General features: G+C 40.4%; 1 long non-coding RNA gene across 1 annotated transcript; it reads right to left on the bottom strand.

Moving 5' to 3' along the window:
* Positions 1 to 887: 887 nt before the first annotated feature.
* LOC118766848 lies at positions 888 to 10,945 on the bottom strand. Its single transcript, XR_005002758.1, has 3 exons — positions 10,810 to 10,945; positions 8,765 to 8,767; positions 888 to 898 (listed from the first exon to the last, which is right to left on the bottom strand). It is a non-coding gene; the product is annotated as an uncharacterized LOC118766848 (long non-coding RNA).
* Between the last annotated feature and the right edge of the window lie 21 nt (positions 10,946 to 10,966).

Here is a 10,966-nt window from a genome sequence, read left to right as displayed (position 1 = left end):
ATCCCTTTCTGTTGTACCTGTATTTCAAAGGGCCGGCCTTGTCACTCTCTGTGTCACGCTGAATCTCCCCGAGAACTACATTAAGGGTACACGTGTCTGCGGAGTGCTCAGCACGTTAATTTCACGAGCAAGCTGTTCCGTTGATCGTATCAGCTGGGACCCTCATCGTCGCAACCGAGGGAGTGCTCCTACTACTACTACTTTAGCATCATCTCTCCTCTCTTATTTCTGAACCACCAATTGAGCTAGCCATACGATATCTCACATAGAAAACAAAGCTTTGTTTAAAAGCAGCAGAAATATCGCAAAAACTGATACTCAGAGTTTCACGTTCCAGCCCTTAATTATGATTTTATATATATATATATATATTCTTTTACTTGTTTCAGTCATATGAGTGCGTCCATGCTGGAGCACCGACTTTAGTCGAACAAATCGACCCCCAGGACATATTCTTTGTTGGCCTACTACTTATTCCATTGGTCTCTTTTGCCGAACCGTTAAGTTACGGTGACCTAACACGCCACCATCGGTTGTCAAGCAATGTTGTAGGGACAAAAAAGCACACACAAACACACACACACACGCACATATATATATATATATATATATATATATACATATATACGACGGGCTTCTTTTCAGTTTCCGTCTACCAAATCCACTCATAAGGCTTTGGTCGGCCCGTGGTTATAGTAGAAGACACTTGCTCAAGGTGCCATGCAGTGGGACTGAACCCGGAACATATGGTTGGTAAGCTACTTACCACACAGCCACTCCTATCACATATACACACACGCGCACACAGCTACACACGCACACATACACACACACACACTCGTTTATATATACGTATATGAAATGTCGGACGTCATCATCACCTGTGGTATTCTGACAACTCGTATGCTGTAAGATCTGTATTTACACCAACACTTTTTCACAAATTTTGAGCGCCTAAACAACTACGCTTGCTTAAAAAGTTATAGTGACATACCAATGATCTGCCAGCTGGGGTCCCAGTCCACACAACATTATGATGCATAATATAAATCAAATAAAGGAGAATATTGAAAATATTCCAACAACGCCTGCGGGATTCGAACCCTGAAACAGCTGTGAATATTTGATCAAACTTAATTAGATATGATAAATCTCTGAACGAGGTGTAAACAGTAACTGCACGACAACGTGAGCAATATTAGCCATCTCAATATGGCTAACCACTAAGGGTGGGTGTTACTGTAGCCTGTAGCCCCAGGAGAACATCGTCTCCAGCTGGCTTTAGGCACACTTTCTGTACCCTTATGGTATTTGCAAAGGGGACCTCCCTTTGCAAATACCATAAGGGCACAGAAAGTGTGCCTAAAGCCAGCTGGAGACGATGTTCTCCTGGGGCTACAGTAACACCTACCCTTAGTGGTTAGCCATATTGAGATGGCTAGTATACCTCACATTAATCTAGATATGTGCCTAACTAATATATTAGCTACAACCTTAAGGTGGCATGCTGGCAGAACCGTGAGCATGCCAAGCAAAACAGCTAGTGACAATTCGTCTGCTTCTTACGTTGTAAGTTCAAACCCTGCCTTGATTGGCAATACCATTTTGTACTTTGGGGATCATAAGTACCAAGTGAGTGTTGGGGTTTGATTAAACCGGGGCTTTGTCCCCTTCAATTGCTGGCCTTGTACCAAAATTTAAAAAACCGATATGGTAATTATATAAATACAACATTCGCATACAGATGTGCATTCCCTGAAAAACAAACGGACTGACTCACAAACACACGTTTCAGGAGAAAGATGACGCCAAGTATAACCATTGAAAATATAATGGAAATGCTATTGTTATAAAAGTAATGGATCCTATGCAATTTAAAATTAATTAAATATTGCACGCATATTAGAAACAATGATGAAAATATTATTAAAATTCTCAAGTGATTCACCGCGCACCTGCTCCTACAAATATATCTCTCATTATAGCTAAAGAGATCAAAACAATATCCTCTTTAGTTGCATGGACATGTCAAGTGCAATTTTGTAGTTGTTCGAGCTGGTTGTGCAACAGACGGTGGTGGCGGAGAAGGGATCGTGCGATGTGCTCGGAGTGGAGTTACTAATGTTTTACTATAGATTGAACCTCTGACAGTAAAAAAGGGTGAAGATCGAATACCCTCCCACTGTGGGTAATCATTGTGTGTCTGACCCCAATCAGGCTGTATTGTCCCCCTCTATGTTTGGGCCTTTGTGGCTAATAAAGAAATTGAATGAACATGGGATTGCACCTAGAAATTTTCCCTCCGAGACACAAGTCCGGGAAAGGTCATTTTTGTAAGACCAAGCAGTCACCCATGCATATCAGTCTCGCCTCTCCACGCCATCGATTTCATCAAAGAGAAAAGCAGAGGGAAATATAGGCTGGAACCAGTGTCGTCGCAACTCAATTCGACTGATGAATAAACTGGGGCAACGTGAAATAAAATATATTTCTCAAGAACGCAACACAGCGATTTGAACTCACTACTTCATGACTGTGAGCTTGACACTCGAACCCCCTGAGCCATGCACCGTCACTCTGGTAGCAATGGGTTTATTAATCTGACATCAATTTATAAGGCGGCGAGCTGGCAGAATCGTTAGCACGCCGGGCGAAATGCTTAGCGGTATTTCGTCTGAGTTCAAATTCCGCCGAGGTCGACTTTGCCTTTCATCCTTTCGGGGTCGATTAAATTAAGTACCTATTTCTTTACTATCCACAAGGGGCTAAACACAGAAGGGACAAACAAGGACAGACAAACGGATTAAGTCGATTATATCGACCCCAGTGTGTAACTGGTACTTATTTAATCGACCCCGAAAGGATGAAAGGCAAAGTCGACCTCGGCGGAATTTGAACTCAGAACGTAACGGCAGACGAAATACCGCTAAGCATTTCGCCCGACGTGCTAACGTTTCTGCCAGCTCGCCGCCTTAAGATTAAATAAGTACCAGTTACGCACTGGGGTCGATATAATCGACTTAATCCGTTTGTCTGTCCTTGTTTGTCCTCTCTGTGTTTAGCCCCTTGTGGGTAGTAAAGAAATAGGTATTTCGTCTGCCACTACATCCTGAGTTCAAATTCCGCCGGAGTTGACTTTGCCTTTCATCCTGGGTGGGAGGTTTTGAAGACTAGTAGTGACATATGTATGCAAGTCTCCTTGAATTAATATTTATCCAAGGGAAAGGCTCTGACTTCGGCCGACAGAGTTCGTCATCATTGCCGTTGCAGTCCTTACTTTCAGAAATTAAAGACTAAAACACACGTTACAAATTATCGACTCCAACATCCAATGCCTTCTCTCAGTACATTCGTATTTTGGAAGTTACGACGATGAGGGTTCCGGTTGATCCGAATCAACGAAACAGCCTACTCGTGAAATTAACGTGTAAGTGGCTGAGCACTCCACAGACACGTGTACCCTTAACGTAGTTCTCGGGGATATTCAGCGTGACACAGAGAGTGACAAGGCCGTCCCCTTGAAATACAGGTACAACAGAAACAGGAAGTAAGAGTGAGAGAAAGTTGTGGTGAAAGAGTACAGCAGGGATCACCACCATCCCCTGCCGGAGCCTCGTGGAGCTTTAGGTGTTTTCGCTCAATAAACACTCACAACGCCCGGTCTCGGAATCGAAACCGCGATCCTATGACCGCGAGTCCGCTGCCCTAACCACTGGGCCATTGCGCCTCCACTACATTCGTATTAAGCATGAAGGAAACGAAATATGATTTCGGTAGAGAAATGACAAATATGGCGAGGCACTCCATCCAAGATTATAACGACTCTAGCAGTTTAGAAGTTTAGTCAAATCGAATCAGCGTCGAAAATATTATTTCGTAATGTACGAGAAAATCTGAAGCTGATAACATTTATTTCCAGTGATTTGTTAACATTCATGAGAGTTTGCAAAAGAAATTGGGAAAGAATATTTCACACCAACAAATGGATGGTTTAACAGATAAAAAAAGAAAACCGCAACGAGAGAATAGAGTTTACAAGCACGTCTAAGGTGAGAAAGGAAACGATGGTTTTTTTTTTATCTGCTGAAATATGGTGTAAAACAAAGTAGTATACACTTTATTACTAAATATTCTTCTGAGAATATTTACAAAATTGTTCAAAAAAGATTTCTTTGCGTACAATGCGTGAGTACACTTATCTTGTTAAAAATATTAATTTCTTTATTGCCCACAAGGGGCTAAACATAGAGGGGACAAGCAAGGACAGACAAAGGTATTAAGCCGGGTATATCGACCCCAGTGCGCAACTAGTACTTACTTAATCGACCCCGGAAGGATGAAACGGCAAAGTCGACCTCGACGGAATTTGAACTCAGAACGTAGCGCAGACGAAAGCATTTTGACCGGCGAGCTAACGATTCTTTTCTACTCTAGGCTCAAGGACCGAAATTTTGGAGGAGTAGGCCAGTCGATTAGATCTCCCCCAGTACGAAACTGGTACTTAATTTATCGATCCCGGAAGGATGTAAGGCAAAGTCGACCTCGACAGAATTTGAGCTCAGAACGTAAAAAACAGACGAAATACCTATTCTTTTACTACCCACAAGGGGCCAAACACAGACAGGACAAACAAGGACAGACAAACGGATTAAGTCGATTATATCGACCCCAGTGCGCAACTGGTACTTAATTTATCAACCCCGAAAGAATGAAAGGCAAAGTCGACCGCGGCGGAACTAGTACTCAGAACGTAGCGGCAGACGAAATACCTATTTCTTTATTACCCACAAGGGGATAAACGTAGAGGGGATAAACAAGGACAGACCTAGGTATTAAGTCGATTACATCGAACCAGTGCGAAACTGGTACTTAAATTATCGACCCCGGAAGGATGTAAAGCAAAGCGACCTCGACGGAATTTGAACTCAGAACGTAAAGACAAACGAAATATAGCTAAGCATTTCGCCCGGCGTGCTAACGATTCTGACAGCTCGCCACCTTTCTGTTTAAAAATATTGGCGCTAGAGAATTTACATCATAAGTGCCAAAGGTCTTTGTGGCGCTAATATGGATAAAAGTGGGCAATTTTATGTATCAATTGATAGGAAAACACAGAAACGTGAACTTTAATGGAATCGAAATGTAAAAATACTAGTTTTATAAGGGTCAAGAGTTTTAACTTGTCGTCAATTTTTAATGCAACTGGAGATAACTGCAGATGTTCTCAAAAGCTTCTTACTTAAGTGGGATTATGTATAATAGAGGTAAACCACTGTCGATTTTAAATTGTTAGGCTTGTAGGAATAATTTATCATTAAAGTACATCCAAGTAAATTTCTTGCTTTCAAACGTATCGTTCATTCAGCCGCGTGACCACGGCATCGTATAAGAATTGAAGGCTTATTATGGATGAGAATTTAAAAGCAAAGTTGATGCTATTCAAATCTTAACAGATGGAAATACAACTGTGTGCGATAGGTTTCTCTTTTGTCAGGTATTGATGTGTCATGGCAATGTCATGGAACGAAGTTTTAGAGGAAAATTATTTCAAACATTTAGAACGAGGAATTATTTGAGGATTATTAAAACAAAATTCACTATAATAGGCGCAGGAGTGGCTGTGTTGTAAGTAGCTTGCTTACCAACCACATGGTTCCGGGTTCAGTCCCATTGCGTGGCTCCTTGGGCAAGTGTCTTCTACTATAGCCTCGAGCCGACCAAAGCCTTGTGAGTGGATTAGGTAGACGGAACTGAAAGAAGCCTGTCGTATATATATATATATATGTGTGTGTGTGTGTATGTGTGTGTATATGCGTGAGTGCCTTTGTTGGTCCCCCCAACATCGCTTGACAACCGATGCTGGTGTGTTTACGTCCCCGTAACTTAGTGCTTCGGCAAAAAGAGACAGATAGAATAAGTACTAAGCTCACAAAAAATAAGACTTGCGGTCGATTTGCTCGACTAAAGGCGGTACTCCAGCATGACCACAATCAAATGAGTGAAACGAGTAAAAGAATAATGTGTGGGAAAAATGTTTGTTTCCCAACCACGTGGTTTTGGGTTCCAGTATGGGACGTTCTTGAAGAAATCTCCTCTGCTGTAGCGCCGGGCCAACCCAGAACTTGTCAGTGCAATTGGTGGAGGGAGACTTAAAGAAGATCGTCCTGTGAGGGTGTGTTTATGTGCGTGTTTGTGTGTGCGTGAGTTTGCTTGTGGATGGAAGCACTCCGTCGGTTGCGACGATGAGGGTTCCGGTTGATCCGAATCAACGGAACAGCCTGCTCGTGAAATTAACGTGTAAGTGGCTGAGCACTCCACAGACACGTGTACCCTTAACGTAGTTCTCGGTTATATTCAGCGTGAATCAGAGAGTGACAAGGCCGGCCCTTTGAAATACAGGTACAACAGAAACAGGAAGTAAGAGTGAGAGAAAGTTGTGGTGAAAGAGTACAGCAGGGATCACCACCATCCCCTGCCGGAGACTCGTGGAGCTTTTAGGCGTTTTCGCTCAATAAACACTCACAACGCCCGGTCTGGGAATCGAAACCGCGATCCTATGACCGCGAGTCCGCTGCCCTAACCACTGGGCCATTGCGTCTCCACAGTTTGTTTGTATGAGTGTGCGTGTTTATGTGAGTGTGTATGTGTGTGTGTGTGTGTGTGTGGTGTGTATGTGTGTGTGTGTATGTGTGTGTGTGTGTGCAATAATTGCATGGCAACCGGTATTAGTTTTCTGATGCAAGTTAACGTTAAGGAAAAAAAGCGGTCGATAGTATAAGAGTTAAAGTGAAATAATTGGGTCACTTTGCTCGACTAACCCCGCCCCCAAGGCTATGCTTCAGCATGGCCGCAGTCCAGTCACTGAAACAAAGAAAAAGATAAAGATGATATTGCAGATGGTACGCAGAAATTTTTTTTATAATTTCGAAACGCAGTTTGATGACAAATTTAACGCAGAAGATTTAATGACGTTATTGGATACATGACAAGTAATTATCGTAATAAACTTTAAATTTGTCACAGAAATAACGAACTGAATTCAGAAGAATAGATTCGAGGTGCACTTGAAACTATTGCGCAGGTGCAAAAAGAAAAAAACCCCAAAAGCTCTAATGTTGTCCTTTTGTAATATGTGACATCATTCATCAGATTTTAAGTAGTAATACGTCGATGTCAATGGATAATTTGTTAATGAGCTATTAGTAAATATGAATGGTTTATAGAGATCGTTATTCAAGATTTATGTAAAGAAATAATATCAATAATTTCGAATAAATGAAGGAAATTTCAATATTTTTCATTGAAATTTCTTTACAAAGCAAACTTGTTCATGAAAATGAATGGACAAGTGGTAATTCCATGTTATACTTAACGTATTCATTTTCACATTAAACATTTAAATACGTAGACGCAGGAGTGGTAAGTAGCTTGTTTACCAACCACATGGTTCCAGATTCAGTCCCATTGTGTGGCTCCTTGGGCAAGTGTGTTCTACTCTAGCCTCGGGTCGACCAAAGCCTTGTGAGTGGATTTGGTATCCAGAAACTGAAAGAAGCCCGTTTTGGGCGTCTTCTACTCTAGCCTCGGGTCGACCAAAGCCTTGTGAGTGGATTTGGTATCCAGAAACTGAAAGAAGCCCGTTTTGGGCGTCTTCTACTATAGCCTCGGGGCGACCAAAGCCTTGTGAGTGGATTTGGTAGACGGAAACTGAAAGAATCCCGTCGTATATATGTATACATATATATATATATATGTGTGTGTGTTTGTGTGTGTATGTTTGTGTGTCTCTGTTTGTCCCCCCAACATCGCTTGACAACCGATGCTGGTGTGTTTACGTCCCCCGTATCTTAGCGGTTCGGCAAAAGAGACCGATAGAATAAGTGCTAGGCTTACGAAGACTAAGTCCTGGGGGGTCGATTCGCTCGACTAAAGGCGGTGCTCCAGCATGGCCACAGTCAAATGACTGAAACAAGTAAAAGAGTCAAAGAGTAAAAGTAAAGATTACAGGAATTATTCAAAAAATTAAAATTAGGAAAATCGAAAGATAACATGTATACCTACCCCCGCCAATACACACACACACAAACACGCATGAAACTATCAAATTGATGAAGAACCATGGCTGACAGTCGAACAGATTATTTATCTTGCCTGAGCATTTAGTAACATGAAGGGTGTTATATTTCTTACCTCCTTAACAGAAGATTTTCTATAGGTAATAATCTTTGTAGCATCCTCTCTTTGTCTTCTCATATCATTGTCGTTTCTCTGGGAGTTTGTAACACCTACACCTGGCACCAAATCTAATTAACAACGACTTCGGAAAACATCTGAAATTTGATATCGCCTACGGTATTCCAGTATTTCTGAGAATCCTATCTAATTTTCGTTCCTCTCTCACGTTATTTCTGTCTACATATTATCTATCTACCAAATCTGCATATTCTTCCTTTTCTTCTTTGTTCCTGTGTTTCTTTCTTTCTTTCTTTCTTTCTTTCTTTCTTTCTTTCTTTCTTTCTTTCTTTCTTTCTCACAATCTATCTTTGCTTCTCTGTCTCTCTCTACCGACTTGTCTATCTATCGATATATCTATGTATCACTTGATCTATCTTACAGTACCTGTAATCGTCCCTATTTTCTCTTTCCTTCTTTTCCTCTCTCTCTCCCTCGCTGTCTATCTATCTATCTATCTACCTATATATCTATTTCTCTCTCTCACTCGCTGTAGAGAGAGAGAGTCAGAGACAGACAGACAGAGGTATACTGCCTACACTGTGTTCGTGCTTAAAGCAATACATCTGCTATGCATTACATTCCTGACAAGTCACGAACCGCTCGTAGCGTGGTCAGTGGAAAACAAACATCAGTCTTTCTCTCTTCACCAACACAGAACCTCACGCAAGCACACACACTGTCCACACACACACACAGATACACACGCATACACACACACACACATGTACTCTCACATATGTCTATGTAAATATACTTCAAAATTGACATTATATAAGTATGTGTCCGTTTATGCGTAAACTTCTTAACCTTCTTGGACACCGTGTCTACAGGTACAGAAATTCGCCTAGCCAAAGCGGGATACCAGGTTCGAGACCACCGCGTAACACCTTCGCAAGTGTCATTTTTCTACAGCCTCAGGTTAAGTCATGACATCGATGTGGAATTGTGCAGACAGTAACAGTATGAAATCCCGACGGGTAGATTGGAAATGTAATACAAGTAGGTATAGTCTTGCTTTCGAACTGTGTCATGTTGACTGAGTTTAAGCATTACGTTAAGTGGACAAGAGTGTCAGCAATTTGCACCTGAATTCAGGAGGAGTTAATTCAATTAATTCTCATTTTCACCATCGAGCGACTGTGACATCATTGGCACATATACAGGGTGTTCCAGAATTAACTATTTCATTGAAATCTGGCATTTTTTCTAAAATGTTTAACATGTGTTCAAAGTGTATAAATTCTGAATCAATTTTTTTTAAACTTTTACTTGTGTCAGTTATTTGACCGCGGCCATGCTGGAGCACCACCTTTAGTGGAACACATCGACCCCAGGACTTATTCTTTGTAAGACTAGTACTTATTCTATCGGCCCCTTTTGCCGAATGACTAAGTACACGGGGATGTAAATATACCAGCATCAGTTGCCAAGTGATGGTGGGGAAAAACACTGATATACATATACATACATACATACATACACAGACACCTACATATATATATATATATATATATAATTATATATATATATATATATATATAATATATATATATATATATATATACACCTACATATATATATATATGTATTGTTATATTTCGGAATGGTCATTTTGCCAGTTTAGCCAATAAAAACACACGCACTATATATTTGGTGTTATTTTGCTTCATTATTATTTATTTTTTACATTAATCTTAATCTTATTTCGGCCAGAGTTCTTTCGTCACACTCCTGTGACCGCATCAGTGGTCCTCTTTTTTCTTCTTTCTTATTTGTGTCGCTCCTTACTAACCGTCAGCCATTTTGTATTTCTATTGTATGTCTTCATTTGCGCATGCTTATATCTCTACGTGCGTTTATGTTTATTTAGTGTGTGTATGTGGGGGGATGCCTGTAATATTTGTATCTTCTGTTTATATATGTTCATGTAATTTGTATTTTGTTTTTGTTGTTTTTGTTTATTCTTATTTTGTTCATGTGTTTACATCCACTTATTATTATCATTACATATGCTTGCATGTATAACAACAATACTAGTAATAATAATAATAAATCGAATCGAAAAAAAAAATATATATATATTTTTTTATATATGTATATTTTTTTTTTTTCCGATTCGATTTATCATTATTATTATTACTAGTATTGTTGTTATCAAAATTCTGGAAGAAGTGGTAGTCAGTGGGAGGCAAGATCAGGTGAGTATGGTGGATGATGGAGAATTTGCATCTTCAACTCCTGTTGTTTCGCCAATGTCATTTTTGCGATATGTGGTCTGGCGTTGTCTTGCAATAAAATAGGAGAGAATCTGTCGATAACCTAGGCAGCTTTTTTTTTTTTTTGTAAGTTTCGGCATCATTTGGTCCAGTTGGCTGCAGTATACTTCGTGATTGATGAGCCAGGTTTAAGGAAATCATAATGGATCACACCTACGCCAGACCACCAATCACACGCCATCAGCTTCCTTTCATGAATTTTGCTTTTTGGACTGTGTTTGGTGGCCTCCCACTGACTACCACTTCTTCCAGAATTTTGATAACTTTTTGATAGGAAAACAATTAAATTCGAAGATACTGCAAAACAGGCCTTCTAAGATTTCATTGACTCTAGATTGCCAGACTTTTACAGTCCCGGGCTGGTCAAGCTACCAATGAAATGGCAAAAGTGTATTGACAATATGGGTGCATACTTTGATGAATAAAACTATTCCAAACTTTTTTCTTTTCTACAA

This window comes from Octopus sinensis, linkage group LG18, assembly GCF_006345805.1.
Source record: "Octopus sinensis linkage group LG18, ASM634580v1, whole genome shotgun sequence".
Taxonomy (NCBI): domain Eukaryota; kingdom Metazoa; phylum Mollusca; class Cephalopoda; order Octopoda; family Octopodidae; genus Octopus; species Octopus sinensis.
Note: the sequence above shows the minus strand (reverse complement) of the source record. Positions and strands in the feature narration are given on the sequence as shown.